Source organism: Somniosus microcephalus, chromosome 3, assembly GCF_052327205.1.
Source record: "Somniosus microcephalus isolate GS21.2 chromosome 3, FLI_Smic_1.0, whole genome shotgun sequence".
Taxonomy (NCBI): Eukaryota; Metazoa; Chordata; class Chondrichthyes; order Squaliformes; family Somniosidae; genus Somniosus; species Somniosus microcephalus.
The window spans coordinates 152,529,046-152,546,542 of NC_140989.1; positions in this window are offsets into that span (position 1 = coordinate 152,529,046).

Below are 17,497 nucleotides of genomic sequence, written 5' to 3' on the forward strand. Positions count from 1 at the left end.
TAGCATCTTAAGACTACGGGAATGAAGCTGGAACAGTTTTCAGTGTCAGTGGAGCTACTTCAATTCAATTCCTGTAAGTGCACCCCTGTCAGCCATCTGCCACCCAACATGGTTTTGTCACAATGTTCTCATGGGCTTTGTATATCTTATTAAAGGCCCAACACGCCAACCTTCCTGTCAGTGAAAAAAAGTCAGAGGCATTCCTTGGCTGCTTTTATATTGCAAAAGCTTTCAAAAAGGAAAAAGGAAGATTTGCATTTAGCTAGCTCCTTTCACAGCCTCAGGACATCCCAAAGTGCTTTACAGGCAATGAAGTACTTTTGAAGTGTTGTAATGTAGTAAACGCAGCAGCCAATTTGCGCACAGCAAGGTCCCTCAAACTGCAATGTGATAATGACCAGATAATCTGTTTTTTAGTAATGTTGATTGAGAGACAAATATTGGCCAGGACACTGGGGAGCACTCCCCTGTTCTTCTTCAAAATATGCTTGTATTGGGGGCAGTTCAGAGAAGGTCCACAAGGTTGATTCCTGAGATGAGGGGGTTATCTTATGAGGAAAGGTTGAGCAGGTTGGGCCTATACTCATTGGAGTTTAGAAGAATGAGAGGGGATCATATTGAAACATATATGATTCTGAAGGGGCTTGACAGGGTAGATGCAGAGAGGATGTTTCCCCTCATGGGGGAATCTAGAACTAGGGGGTATAATTTCAGAATAAGGGGGCACCCTTTTAAATTGGAAATGAGGAGGAATTTCTTCTCTCAGAGGGTCGTGAATCTTTGGAATTCTCTTCCCCAGAGAGCTGTGGAGGTTGGGTCATTGAATATATTTAAGTTGGAGATAGACAGATTTCTGAATGATAAGGTTATGGGGAGCGGGCAGGGAAGTGGAGTTGAGGCCAAGATCAGATCAGTCATGATCTTATTGAATGGCGGAGCAGGCTTGAGGAACAAATGACCTACTCCTGCTCCTACGTCTTATGTTCTTATGTAAAATAGTGCCAAGAGATCTTTTACATCCACCTGAGAAGGAAGGCAGGGCCTCAGTTTAACATTGCATCCAAATGGCGGCACCTCCAACAGTACAGTGCTCCCTCAGTATTGCACTGTAGTGTCAAGTCTCTGGAGTAGGACCTGAACCCACAACCTTCTGACTCAGAGGCCAGGATGATACCAGCTCCGCCACAGCTGACACACTTACCTTATTAGCACTAGCTTCTGATCATGGGTCTCGTGCAGCCAGTTCAAATACAACAGTAATCCTGCTGGGATTCACTGAATTTAACATTCAGGATATTCTGCCTATTCAGCCTTCCCAGCTGCCAAGCTTAATGCTTAAAACTCTTTTCATATGGGTCTTCTTTTCATTTGAATTTCAGGTGACTGGCTTCTGTGAGCTCTCTCCCACCATTTATACAACTAAATCTGAGATGGTGAGCCTGCTGCCTTGAAAAAGAAAGCTGAATTTAGCAACGTAAACCACTGGGAGCCAGTTTACGAACTCTGGCCTCCCATAATCCATACTAGAACACGACCAGTATAAAAGCAGAAATAACAACAGAAAATGCTGGAAAAACTCAGCAGGTCAGGCAACATCCGTGGAGAGAAATTTGAGTTGACGTTTCGGGTTTGACCCTTCTTCAAAACTGGAGAGAAAAGGAACTAGATCGAAGGCAGGGCTGCGATCGGACAAAAGAATAAAAGAACCAAAAGAAGTAAAAGAGATTAGAAGCTAGACGAGATGGTAATAGGCTGGGATTAGGTGTAAAGTGTACTGGCAGGGCAAAAGATAGCTGCCAGGTGTGAGAGAGAAACAAAAGGAAAGGGGGGGGGGAGGAAAGGAGTGGAAAAATATAAGTAAAAATGAAATAGGGGCCGAGGTTATGATCTGAAATTGTTGAACTCGATATTGAGACCGGAAGGCTGCAGACTGCCAGTATAAAAGCAGCTTTTGTTAACAATCTGTTTCTTGATTTACTGTACCCATCTTCTGTAGTTGCGTGCAGTAACAGGAGGAGGCTTCGAACTCAAGGGACATAAAAACAGCAGGAGTGTAATGTAGAAGAGTCATCTACCTAGGCACCTGTCAATGTCCAAGAGAGTATAATTGTCCTTTGGTCAGTTCTATCTAAAGTAAATTCTTCTAAATAAACTTCAGTCTGTGGACGTTCCAAATTCATGGTGGCAATTTGTGGTTCCATAATCAATTCTGACACCTTAGCAACTGTCGGCAAGCACTGCACTAGAGTTTTGCTCAGAATCACTGCCTGGTCTCTCTTCCTTATCCACTTTACTTGTTGAAATTCATTTACAGAAAAAAAAAACCAGATGGAACAAAATCTGTAGAAAAGACAAATATTTAATATTTGTTCCTTACTGAAAAAGGTAAATCCTTCAGGCAAGTTGGCCTTTGAAGTTGCAAAGTCATTAATCATTGTGGAGTAGTCAACATACTGTTCTTACTTCTTTGAAACAGGCAAAAAAAAAGAAATGCAAGTTTTATAGCTGTGACCACAAAGATCCTAATGGAATGAGTCTGTCTCCCTTCATTTATTGGGTGCTGTCTTATCTCTAAAAAAATAACAGTGAAGTGCCAGCGTTCGCTGTTATTACCCCTTTGAAACGCAGAATTTCTGAAGTTGCGGTCAGTCATTCACTGCTCCGACACAGGTTGCACTGTGACCCCCCCACCCGCCCCTATAGCTGGCAATCAGCTAAATCAGGGAAATCAGTGAAATTGATGAAAACTTGGCTTTTCCGTGGTAATATCGCTGTTAAATACCCCATTAAAACTTAGGCCTTGTTGGATTAGGTATTACTGGGGTTTTAACAGTGTATTAACAGCTAAACAAAGGTTATGGCCCTGAATACAAAAAAAATTATTTATTTTTAAAGTTTGTTCATATTTATTTCAGGTTTACCTTTTCCCCATGTGAGAGCCCCAATCTTTGTTTTGCTCTCTGTAACATTATTAAAAAGTGAGCTTAAAAGCAGCTTCTTCACTTCCTGGCTCCCTGTCTGTGAGAATTATGAATTGTGATTGGCTGCTTGGACAGCTTGTTGACGTCACAGCAGCATCGCGTTAGGGATCCCCACCAATGTTCCCTCAAAGCTGCGCTGCCGCGCAAATTCGCAATAAGGGACCGCTCACAAAAAAAATTAGAGGGAGCATTGAACCCCATTACACTGCACTACACTGATCTCAACTGCACATCGAGAAAGGCAAGCTTCTCGCCACAGAGATCGCAAGATCTTTTTGGGCAGCTTTCTTCAGGGCCAGCGGCGAATGCCTTTGTTTCGCCGCTGACCGCAAATTCCAGGCCATAATTTAATTAATAAAAAACAGAATTTGCAGCAATGCCATAATGGCTGCAGTACTGATTTTATTTTTTTACCCCCTTCCTTATTTTCTCCCTTCTGGTGTCACTGGAGCAAGTACCTCCAGTACCAGAAGGGGTAGGTGGGAAACCTCTTCCCATGATTCCACCAGTGCCACGCTGAACAATGATGACTCTGAGTCGAACCCCTCTTACCACCGCCCCCCCAGCCCTAGACAGGAATTACTTGCCCTCTGGTCAGTCAGACACTTGCCATCACCCCCCAGCCCCAGGCAGGAATTACTTGCCCTCTGGTCAGTCAGACACTTACCACCACCCGCCAGCCCCAGGCAGGAATTACTTGCCCTCTGGTCAGTCAGACACTTTGCACAACAGTGCAGGAACACATCAGAGTTGAAGTTGTGCTCCACTATCCCACACATGTAACACATTGATTAGACCTCAATTAAAGTACTGCATGTAGTTTTGGGAACCCCATTATTGAAGAAACACTAAAGCCATAGCAAGTGTACAGCATAGATTCACCAGGATGATTCCAAGAATGGGATACTCTAGTTATGAGGAAATACTTGAGATAACAGAATTATTTCCACTGGAGTAGAGAAGGTTAAGAGGAGATTTAATAGAGTTTTTTTTTTAAATGATGGAAGAGTTTTGATAGAGTGAATAGAGAAAGACTTTTTCCTCTGCTTGGGGAATCATTGACGAGAGGGCCAACAATTTAAAATGATCATCAAAAGAGTGAGGAGAGAGGTTAGGAGAAATATCTTTACACAGCTGTTGGAGCTGTTAAGAGAAAAGTGGATCAATATTTGAAGCAGAAGTCATTACAGGTGTATGGCAGTGGAATTCATTTTGGATTACGCTCAAAGAGCTGACACAAATACAGTGGAGCAAATGGCCCAAATGCTATCAACTTCCATGGTTCTACATTTAAAAAAAATGTATTCATGGGATGTGAGTGTCGCTATCAAGGCCAGCATTTATTGCTCATCCCTAATTGCCCTTGAGAAGGTGGTGGTGAGCCACCTTCTTGAACCGCTGCAGTCCGTGTGATGAAGGTACTCCCACAGTGCTGTTAGGGAGGGAGTTCCAGGATTTTGACCCAGTGATGATGAAGGAATGGTGATATACCTCCAAGTCAAGATGATGTTTGACTTGGAGGGGAGCTTGGAGGTGGTGGTGTTCCCATGCGCCTCCTGCCCTTGTCCTTCTCGGTGGAAGAGGTCACGGGTTTGGGAGCTGCTGTCGAAGAAGCCTTGGCGAGTTGCTGCAGTGCATCTTGTAGATGGTACACACTGCAGCCACGGTACGCCGGTGGTGCAGGGAGTGAATGTTTAAGGTGGTGGATGGGGTGACACAGTCTAAGGATAAGGGGTACACCTTTTAGGACAGAAATGAGGAGGAATTTCTTCACCCAGAGAGTGGTGAACCTGCAGAATTCTCTACCACAGATGGCAGTAGAGGCCAATTCATTAAATATATTCAAGAAGGAGTTGGATATCTTTCTTAAGGCTAAAGGGATCAAGGGGTATGGGGAGAAAGCAGGGACCGAGTACTGAACTTGGATGATCAGCCATGATCGCATTGAATGGCGGAGCAGGCTCGAGGGGCCGAATGGCCTACTCCTGCTCCTATCTTCTATGTTTCTATGTTTCTATGTGCCAATCAAGCGGGCTGCTTTGTCCTGGATGATGTCGAGCTTCTTGAGTGTTGTTGGAGCTACACTCATCCAGGCAAGTGGCGAGTATTCCATCACACTCCTGACTTGTGCCTTGTAACATTGCATTGCTTCAATACACTGTGACACTGCCCCACCTTTCACACCCCTGATTTGACTCAAGTGAGATGCATAATCCTTTACATGATGAATAAAAATGCATTAAAATATCATTTTGGCCTCTTGGGCCGCCAATACACATTGCTACTTGCTGACATACGCAGTCAAATTCACGAAGGCACTCGCCCAGAACACACATCATTCGTTTGATTTTTTGCTAGAAAAATATTAAGGTAAGAGTCCTATGCTATCTGTTTTGTTCATTGCACGCAACAAGTTAGTGGAAAGTAAACAATCTGGCATAATCCCATTGCGCTGCAGGTAATAACCATTTCGATGTAGTTGCTGCTGGAGACAGCCTGGGTTGTTGCCCGGACTATGTTTGCATTCAACAACAGTTGGCAGGACGACAGAGCCTTTATCATATATTGACTATATTTGTATAGGCTTTGTAGAAAAAAACAGCATACAAAAGCACGAGATTGTCATTCCTAAATTAATCAAATCATGCAGTTCAAGCCTTTCACTCAGAGAAAGCGGAGGCAACTGATATTTACAGTGCCATTCTTTCTAACTACAAACCTCTCTGTTTTACCAGCTACCGTACAGTTCGGAGAAACCATCATTTTTGCAAATGTAACTACACAAGGGGATGAAACCAGGATCCAATTTGTAAAGTGCGTGACACACAAATAGTTATGAGAAAATGGAATGCACTGTGAAAATTGCATATCCTGTGTCAGTTATATTCCACAGACAAACTGTTAGTCTGTACCGCAGTCATTTAGGGTAAAGGTAAACCAGTTTTGATTTCAATCTATCAACTCCCACTTCCATTAAAAGAACAGTCACTCCTTGCATAACAATTTTCATTTATATAGTGCCTTTAACATGGTAAAATGTCCCAAGGTGCTTCACAGGCACATTATCAGACAAAATTTGACACCGAGCCACATAAGGAGATATTAGGATAGGCGAACAAAAGCTTTGTCAAAGAGGTAGGACACCTAAAAATAAGGGCTACAAGTATTAAACCAAAGTCGCATACTGTCATTTCACACAGCAGAATGAACCGCTACTTGAATTTGACCTGTGGCTGTGCGATCTGTTCCTTTGTGTGCTGCTTCACTGGCCCAGCCGCATTGCGTCTCTCAAACTGCGTTTCTATTGATCTTAGAGGGCCCTGTGCACACTTACTCTCGATGCATGGGCCTTGTGAAATCTTGTGGCAGCCACGATGTAAACTTAAATGAAAGCAGAACTTGCTGGAAACACTCAGTGGGTCTGTCAGCATCTGCGGAGAGAATGGATAAGTCAACGCTTCATGTGAAGATGTGCATCCAGCCAATTTTATAATCCACACATCAATATAAACCCAGCTCACAAACACACACCTCAATATAAACCCAGCTCACAAACATAATCCACATCTCAATATAAACCCAGCTCACAAACACACACCTCAATATAAACCCAGCTCACAAACACACACCTCAATATAAACCCAGCTCACAAACACACACCCCAATATAAACCCAGCTCACAAACACACACCTCAATATAAACCCAGCCCACAAACACACACCTCAATATAAACCCAGCTCACAAACACACACCTCAATGTAAACCCAGCTCACAAACATACACCTCAATATAAACCCAGCTCACAAACACACGCCTCAATATAAACCCAGCTCACAAACATACACCTCAATATAAACCCAGCTCAAAAACACACACCTCAATGTAAACCCAGCTCACAAACACACACCTCAATATAAACCCAGCTCACAAACATACACCTCAATATAAATACAGTTCACAAACACACACCTCAATATGAACCCAACTCACAAACACACACCTCAATATAAACCCAGCTCACAAACACACACCTCAATATAAACCCAGCTCACAAACACACACCTCAATATAAACCCAGCTTACAAACACACACCTCAATATAAACCCAGCTCACAAACACACACCTCAATATAAACCCAGCTCACAAACACACACCTCAACATAAACCCAGCTCACAAACACATACCTCAATATAAACCCAGCTCACAAACACAATCCACACCCCAATATAAACCCAGCTCACAAGCACACACCTCAATATAAACCCAGCTCACAAACACACCTCAATATAAACCCAGCTCACAAAAACACACCTCAATATAAACCCAGCTCACAAACACACCTCAATATAAACCCAGCTCACAAAAACACACCTCAATATAAACCCAGCTCACAAACACACCTCAATATAAATACAGTTCACAAACACACACCTCATTATGAACCCAACTCACAAACACACACCTCAATATAAACCCAGCTCATAAAAACACACCTCAATATAAACCCAACTCACAAACACACCTCAATATAAATCCAGCTCACAATCACACACCGCAATATAAACCCAACTCACAAACACACACCTCAATATAAACCCGGCTCACAAACACACACCTCAATATAAACCCAGCTCACAAACACACACCTCAATATAATCCCAGCTCACAAACACACACCTCAATATAAACCCAGCTCACAAACTTATTCCAAACCTCATTATCAACCCAGCTCACAAACACACACCTCAATATAAACCCAGCTCACAAACACACACCTCACTATAAACCCAGCTCACAAACATGCACCTCAATATAAACTCAGCTCACAAACATAATGCACACCTCAATATAAACCCAGCTCACAAACACACACCTCAATATCAGCCCAGCTCACAAACACACACCTCAATATAAACCCAGCTCACAAACACACACCTCAATAAAAACCCAGCTCACAAACACACACCTCAATATAAATCCAGCTCACAAACACACACCTCAATATAAACCCAGCTCACAAACACACACCTCAATATCAACCCAGCTCACAAACACGCACCTCATTATAAACCCAGCTCACAAACACACACCTCAATATAAACCCAGCCCACAAACACACACCTCAATATAAACCCAGCTCACAAACACACACCTCAATGTAAACCCAGCCCACAAACACACACCTCAATATAAACCCAGCTCACAAACACACACTTCAACATAAACCCAGCTCACAAACACGCACCTCAGTTTAAACCCAGCTCACAAACATAATCCACACCTCAATATAAACCCAGCTCGCAAACATATTCCACACCTCAATATCAACCCAGCTCACAAACACCTACCTCAATATAAACCCAGCTCATAAACACACACCTCAATATTAACCCAGCTCTCAAACACAATCCACACCTCAATATAAACCCAACTCGCAAACATATTCCACACCTCAATATCAACCCAGCTCACAAACACCTACCTCAATATAAACCCAGCTCACAAACACACACCTCAATATAAACCCAGCTCACAAACACACACCTCAATATAAACCCAGCTCACAAACACAATCCACACCTCAATATAAACCCAGCTCACAAACACACACCTCAATATAAACCCAGCTCACAAACATGTACGTCAATATTAACCCAGCTCACAAACACAATCCACACCTCAATATAAACCCAGCCCACAAACACACACCTCAATATAAACCCAGCTCACAAACACACACCTCAATGTAAACCCAGCTCACAAACATACACCTCAATATAAACCCAGCTCACAAACACACGCCTCAATATAAACCCAGCTCACAAACATACACCTCAATATAAACCCAGCTCAAAAACACACACCTCAATGTAAACCCAGCTCACAAACACACACCTCAATATAAACCCAGCTCACAAACATACACCTCAATATAAATACAGTTCACAAACACACACCTCAATATGAACCCAACTCACAAACACACACCTCAATATAAACCCAGCTCACAAACACACACCTCAATATAAACCCAGCTCACAAACACACACCTCAATATAAACCCAGCTTACAAACACACACCTCAATATAAACCCAGCTCACAAACACACACCTCAATATAAACCCAGCTCACAAACACACACCTCAACATAAACCCAGCTCACAAACACATACCTCAATATAAACCCAGCTCACAAACACAATCCACACCCCAATATAAACCCAGCTCACAAGCACACACCTCAATATAAACCCAGCTCACAAACACACCTCAATATAAACCCAGCTCACAAAAACACACCTCAATATAAACCCAGCTCACAAACACACCTCAATATAAACCCAGCTCACAAAAACACACCTCAATATAAACCCAGCTCACAAACACACCTCAATATAAATACAGTTCACAAACACACACCTCATTATGAACCCAACTCACAAACACACACCTCAATATAAACCCAGCTCATAAAAACACACCTCAATATAAACCCAACTCACAAACACACCTCAATATAAATCCAGCTCACAATCACACACCGCAATATAAACCCAACTCACAAACACACACCTCAATATAAACCCGGCTCACAAACACACACCTCAATATAAACCCAGCTCACAAACACACACCTCAATATAATCCCAGCTCACAAACACACACCTCAATATAAACCCAGCTCACAAACTTATTCCAAACCTCATTATCAACCCAGCTCACAAACACACACCTCAATATAAACCCAGCTCACAAACACACACCTCACTATAAACCCAGCTCACAAACATGCACCTCAATATAAACTCAGCTCACAAACATAATGCACACCTCAATATAAACCCAGCTCACAAACACACACCTCAATATCAGCCCAGCTCACAAACACACACCTCAATATAAACCCAGCTCACAAACACACACCTCAATAAAAACCCAGCTCACAAACACACACCTCAATATAAATCCAGCTCACAAACACACACCTCAATATAAACCCAGCTCACAAACACACACCTCAATATCAACCCAGCTCACAAACACGCACCTCATTATAAACCCAGCTCACAAACACACACCTCAATATAAACCCAGCCCACAAACACACACCTCAATATAAACCCAGCTCACAAACACACACCTCAATGTAAACCCAGCCCACAAACACACACCTCAATATAAACCCAGCTCACAAACACACACTTCAACATAAACCCAGCTCACAAACACGCACCTCAGTTTAAACCCAGCTCACAAACATAATCCACACCTCAATATAAACCCAGCTCGCAAACATATTCCACACCTCAATATCAACCCAGCTCACAAACACCTACCTCAATATAAACCCAGCTCACAAACACACACCTCAATATTAACCCAGCTCTCAAACACAATCCACACCTCAATATAAACCCAACTCGCAAACATATTCCACACCTCAATATCAACCCAGCTCACAAACACCTACCTCAATATAAACCCAGCTCACAAACACACACCTCAATATAAACCCAGCTCACAAACACACACCTCAATATAAACCCAGCTCACAAACACAATCCACACCTCAATATAAACCCAGCTCACAAACACACACCTCAATATAAACCCAGCTCACAAACATGTACGTCAATATTAACCCAGCTCACAAACACAATCCACACCTCAATATAAACCCAGCTCACAAACACACACCTCAATATAAACCCAGCTCACAAACTTATTCCACACCTCATTATCAACCTAGCTCACAAACACACACCTCAATATATACCCAGCTCACAAACACACACCTCAATATAAACCAAGCTCACAAACACGCACCTCAATATAAATCCAGCTCACAAACATAATCCATACCTCATAATAAACCCAGCTCACAAACACACAGCTCAATATAAACCCAGCTCACAAACACAATCCACACCTCAATATAACCCCGCTCACAAACACACACCTCAATATAAACCAGCACACCAACACACACCTCAATATAAACCCAGCTCACAGACATGCACCTCAATATAAACCCAGCTCACAAACACACACCTCAATATAAACCCAGTTCACAAACACACACCTCAATATAAACCCAGCTCACAAACACAATCCACACCTCAATATAAACCCCGCTCACAAACACACTCCTCAATATAAACCCAGCTGGCAAACACACACCTCAGTATAAACCCAGCTCACAAACACACACCTCAATATAAACCCAGCTCACAAACACACACCTCAAAATTAACCCAGCTCACAAACACACATCTCAATATAAACCCAGCTCGGAAACACACACCTCAATATAAACCCAGCTCACAAACACTTATCTCAATATAAACCCAGCTCACAAACACACACCTCAACAGAAACCCAGCACACAAACACACACCTCAATATAAACCCAACTCACAAACACACACCTCAATATAAACCCAGCTGTAAAACACACACCTCAATATAAACCCAGCTCAAAAACACACACCCCAATATAAACCCAGCTTACAAACACACACCTCAATATAAACCCAGCTAACAAACACACACCTCAATATAAACCCAGCTCAGAAACACACACCCCAATATAAACCCAGCTTACAAACACACACCTCAATATTAACCCAGCTCACAAACACACACCTCAATATAAACCCAGCTCACAAACACAATCCACACCTCAATATAAACCCAGCTCACAAACACACACCTCAATATAAACCCAGCTCACAAACACATACGCCAATATAAACCCAGCTCACAAACACAATCCACACCTCAATATAAACCCAGCTCACAAACACACACCTCAATATAAACCCAGCTCACAAACACACATCTCAATATAAACCCAGCTCACAAACTTATTCCACACCTCATTAACAACCTGGCTCACAAACACACACCTCAATATAAACCCAGCTCACAAACACACACCTCAATATAAACCCAGCTCACAAACACGCACCTCAATATAAATCCAGCTCACAAACAGAATCCATACCTCAACATAAACCCAGCTCACAAACACACACCTCAATATAAACCCAGCTCACAAACACAATCCACACCTCAATATAAACCCAGCTCACAAACACACACCTCAATATAAACCCAGCACACAAACACACACCTCAATATAAACCCAGCTCACAAACATGCACCTCAATATAAACCCAGCTCACAAACACACACCTCAATATAAACCCAGTTCACAAACACACACCTCAATATAAACCCAGCTCACAAACACAATCCACACCTCAATATAAACCCCGCTCACAAACACACAGCTCAGTATAAACCCAGCTCACAAACACAGACCTCAATATAAACCCAGCTCACAAACACACACCTCAAAATTAACCCAGCTCACAAACACACATCTCAATATAAACCCAGCTCGCAAACACACACCTCAATATAAACCCAGCTCACAAACACTTACCTCAATATAAATCCAGCTCTCAAACACACACCTCAACATAAACCCAGCACACAAACACACACCTCAATATAAACCCAACTCACAAACACACACCTCAATATAAACCCAGCAGTAAAACACACACCTCAATACAAACCCAGCTCAAAAATACACACCTCAATATAAACACAGCTCACAAACACAATACACACCTCAATATAAGCCCAGCTCACAAACACACACCCCAATATAAACCCAGCTTACAAACACACACCTCAATATAAACCCAGCTCACAAACACACACCTCAATATAAACCCAGCTTACAAACACACACCACAATATAAACCCAGCTCACAAACACACACCTCAAATAAAACCCAGCTCACAAACACACACCTCAATATAAACCCTGCTCACAAACACACACCTCAATATATACCCAGCTCACAAACACACACCTCAATATAAACTCAGCTCACAAACACAAATCTCAATATAACCCCAGCTCACCAACACACACCTCAATATAAACTCAACTCACAAACACTCACCTCAATATAAACCCAGCTCACAAAAACATACCTCAATATAAACACAGCTCACAAACACACGCCTCAATATAAACCCAGCTCACAAACACACACCTCAATATATACCCAGCTCAAAAAACACACACCTCAATGTAAGCCCAACTCACAAAAACACACCTCAATATAAACCCAGCTCACAAACAGACACATCAATATAAACCCAACACACACCTCAATATAAACCCAGCTCACAAACTTATTCCACACCTCAGTATAAACCCAGCACACAAACACACAACTCAATATAAGCCCAGCACACAAACACACACCTCAATATAAACCCAGCTCACAAACATGCACCTCAATATAAACCCAGCTCACAAACACACACCTCAATATAAACCCAGTTCACAAACACACACCTCAATATAAACCCAGCTCACAAACACAATCCACACCTCAATATAAACCCCGCTCACAAACACACACCTCAGTATAAACCCAGCTCACAAACACACACCTCAATATAAACCCAGCTCACAAACACACACCTCAAAATTAACCCAGCTCACAAACACACATCTCAATATAAACCCAGCTCGCAAACACACACCTCAATATAAACCCAGCTCACAAACACTTACCTCAATATAAATCCAGCTCTCAAACACACACCTCAACATAAACCCAGCACACAAACACACACCTCAATATAAACCCAACTCACAAACACACACCTCAATATAAACCCAGCAGTAAAACACACACCTCAATACAAAACCAGCTCAAAAATACACACCTCAATATAAGCCCAGCTCACAAACACACACCCCAATATAAACCCAGCTTACAAACACACACCTCAATATAAACCCAGCTCACAAACACACACCTCAATATAAACCCAGCTTACAAACACACACCACAATATAAACCCAGCTCACAAACACACACCTCAATATAAACCCAGCTCACAAACACACACCTCAATATAAACCCTGCTCACAAACACACACCTCAATATATACCCAGCTCACAAACACACACCTCAATATAAACTCAGCTCACAAACACAAATCTCAATATAACCCCAGCTCACCAACACACACCTCAATATAAACTCAACTCACAAACACTCACCTCAATATAAACCCAGCTCACAAAAACATACCTCAATATAAACACAGCTCACAAACACACGCCTCAATATAAACCCAGCTCACAAACACACACCTCAATATATACCCAGCTCAAAAAACACACACCTCAATGTAAGCCCAACTCACAAAAACACACCTCAATATAAACCCAGCTCACAAACAGACACATCAATATAAACCCAACACACACCTCAATATAAACCCAGCTCACAAACTTATTCCACACCTCAGTATAAACCCAGCACACAAACACACAACTCAATATAAGCCCAGCTCACAAAGAAACACCTCAATATAAACCCAACACACACCTCAATACCAACCCAGCTCAAAAACACACACCTCAATATAAACCCAGCTAACAAACACACACCTCAACATAAACCCAGCTCACAAACACACACCTCAGTATAAACCCAGCTCACAAACATAATCCACACCTCAATATAAACCCAGCTCCCAAACATATTCCACACCTCAATATCAACCCAACTCACAAACACACACCTCAATATAAATCCAGCTCACAAACACACACCTCAATATAAACCCAACTCACAAACACACACCTCAATATAAACCCAGCTCACAAGCACAAGTCAATATCAACCCAGCTCACAAACACACGCCTCAATATAAACCCAGCACACAAACACAATCCACACCTCAATATAAACCCAGCTCACAAACACACACCTCAATATAAACCCAGCTCACAAACTTATTCCACACCTCATTATCAACCTAGCTCACAAACACACACCTCAATATATACCCAGCTCACAAACACACACCTCAATATAAACCAAGCTCACAAACACGCACCTCAATATAAATCCAGCTCACAAACATAATCCATACCTCATAATAAACCCAGCTCACAAACACACAGCTCAATATAAACCCAGCTCACAAACACAATCCACACCTCAATATAACCCCGCTCACAAACACACACCTCAATATAAACCAGCACACAAACACACACCTCAATATAAACCCAGCTCACAGACATGCACCTCAATATAAACCCAGCTCACAAACACACACCTCAATATAAACCCAGTTCACAAACACACACCTCAATATAAACCCAGCTCACAAACACAACCCACACCTCAATATAAACCCCGCTCACAAACACACTCCTCAATATAAACCCAGCTGGCAAACACACACCTCAGTATAAACCCAGCTCACAAACACACACCTCAATATAAACCCAGCTCACAAACACACACCTCAAAATTAACCCAGCTCACAAACACACATCTCAATATAAACCCAGCTCGGAAACACACACCTCAATATAAACCCAGCTCACAAACACTTATCTCAATATAAACCCAGCTCACAAACAAACACCTCAACAGAAACCCAGCACACAAACACACACCTCAATATAAACCCAACTCACAAACACACACCTCAATATAAACCCAGCTGTAAAACACACACCTCAATATAAACCCAGCTCAAAAACACACACCCCAATATAAACCCAGCTTACAAACACACACCTCAATATAAACCCAGCTCACAAACACAATCCACACCCCAATATAAACCCAGCTCACAAGCACACACCTCAATATAAACCCAGCTCACAAACACACCTCAATATAAACCCAGCTCACAAAAACACACCTCAATATAAACCCAGCTCACAAACACACCTCAATATAAACCCAGCTCACAAAAACACACCTCAATATAAACCCAGCTCACAAACACACCTCAATATAAATACAGTTCACAAACACACACCTCATTATGAACCCAACTCACAAACACACACCTCAATATAAACCCAGCTCATAAAAACACACCTCAATATAAACCCAACTCACAAACACACCTCAATATAAATCCAGCTCACAATCACACACCGCAATATAAACCCAACTCACAAACACACACCTCAATATAAACCCGGCTCACAAACACACACCTCAATATAAACCCAGCTCACAAACACACACCTCAATATAAACCCAGCTCACAAACACACACCTCAATATAAACCCAGCTCACAAACTTATTCCAAACCTCATTATCAACCCAGCTCACAAACACACACCTCAATATAAACCCAGCTCACAAACACACACCTCACTATAAACCCAGCTCACAAACATGCACCTCAATATAAACTCAGCTCACAAACATAATGCACACCTCAATATAAACCCAGCTCACAAACACACACCTCAATATCAGCCCAGCTCACAAACACACACCTCAATATAAACCCAGCTCACAAACACACACCTCAATAAAAACCCAGCTCACAAACACACACCTCAATATAAATCCAGCTCACAAACACACACCTCAATATAAACCCAGCTCACAAACACACACCTCAATATCAACCCAGCTCACAAACACGCACCTCATTATAAACCCAGCTCACAAACACACACCTCAATATAAACCCAGCCCACAAACACACACCTCAATATAAACCCAGCTCACAAACACACACCTCAATGTAAACCCAGCCCACAAACACACACCTCAATATAAACCCAGCTCACAAACACACACTTCAACATAAACCCAGCTCACAAACACGCACCTCAGTTTAAACCCAGCTCACAAACATAATCCACACCTCAATATATACCCAGCTCGCAAACATATTCCACACCTCAATATCAACCCAGCTCACAAACACCTACCTCCAAATAAACCCAGCTCACAAACACACACCTCAATATTAACCCAGCTCTCAAACACAATCCACACCTCAATATAAACCCAACTCGCAAACATATTCCACACCTCAATATCAACCCAGCTCACAAACACCTACCTCAATATAAACCCAGCTCACAAACACACACCTCAATATAAACCCAGCTCACAAACACACACCTCAATATAAACCCAGCTCACAAACACAATCCACACCTCAATATAAACCCAGCTCACAAACACACACCTCAATATAAACCCAGCTCACAAACATGTACGTCAATATTAACCCAGCTCACAAACACAATCCACACCTCAATATAAACCCAGCTCACAAACACACACCTCAATATAAACCCAGCTCACAAACTTATTCCACACCTCATTATCAACCTAGCTCACAAACACACACCTCAATATATACCCAGCTCACAAACACACACCTCAATATAAATCCAGCTCACAAACATAATCCATACCTCATAATAAACCCAGCTCACAAACACACAGCTCAATATAAACCCAGCTCACAAACACAATCCACACCTCAATATAACCCCGCTCACAAACACACACCTCAATATAAACCAGCACACCAACACACACCTCAATATAAACCCAGCTCACAGACATGCACCTCAATATAAACCCAGCTCACAAACACACACCTCAATATAAACCCAGTTCACA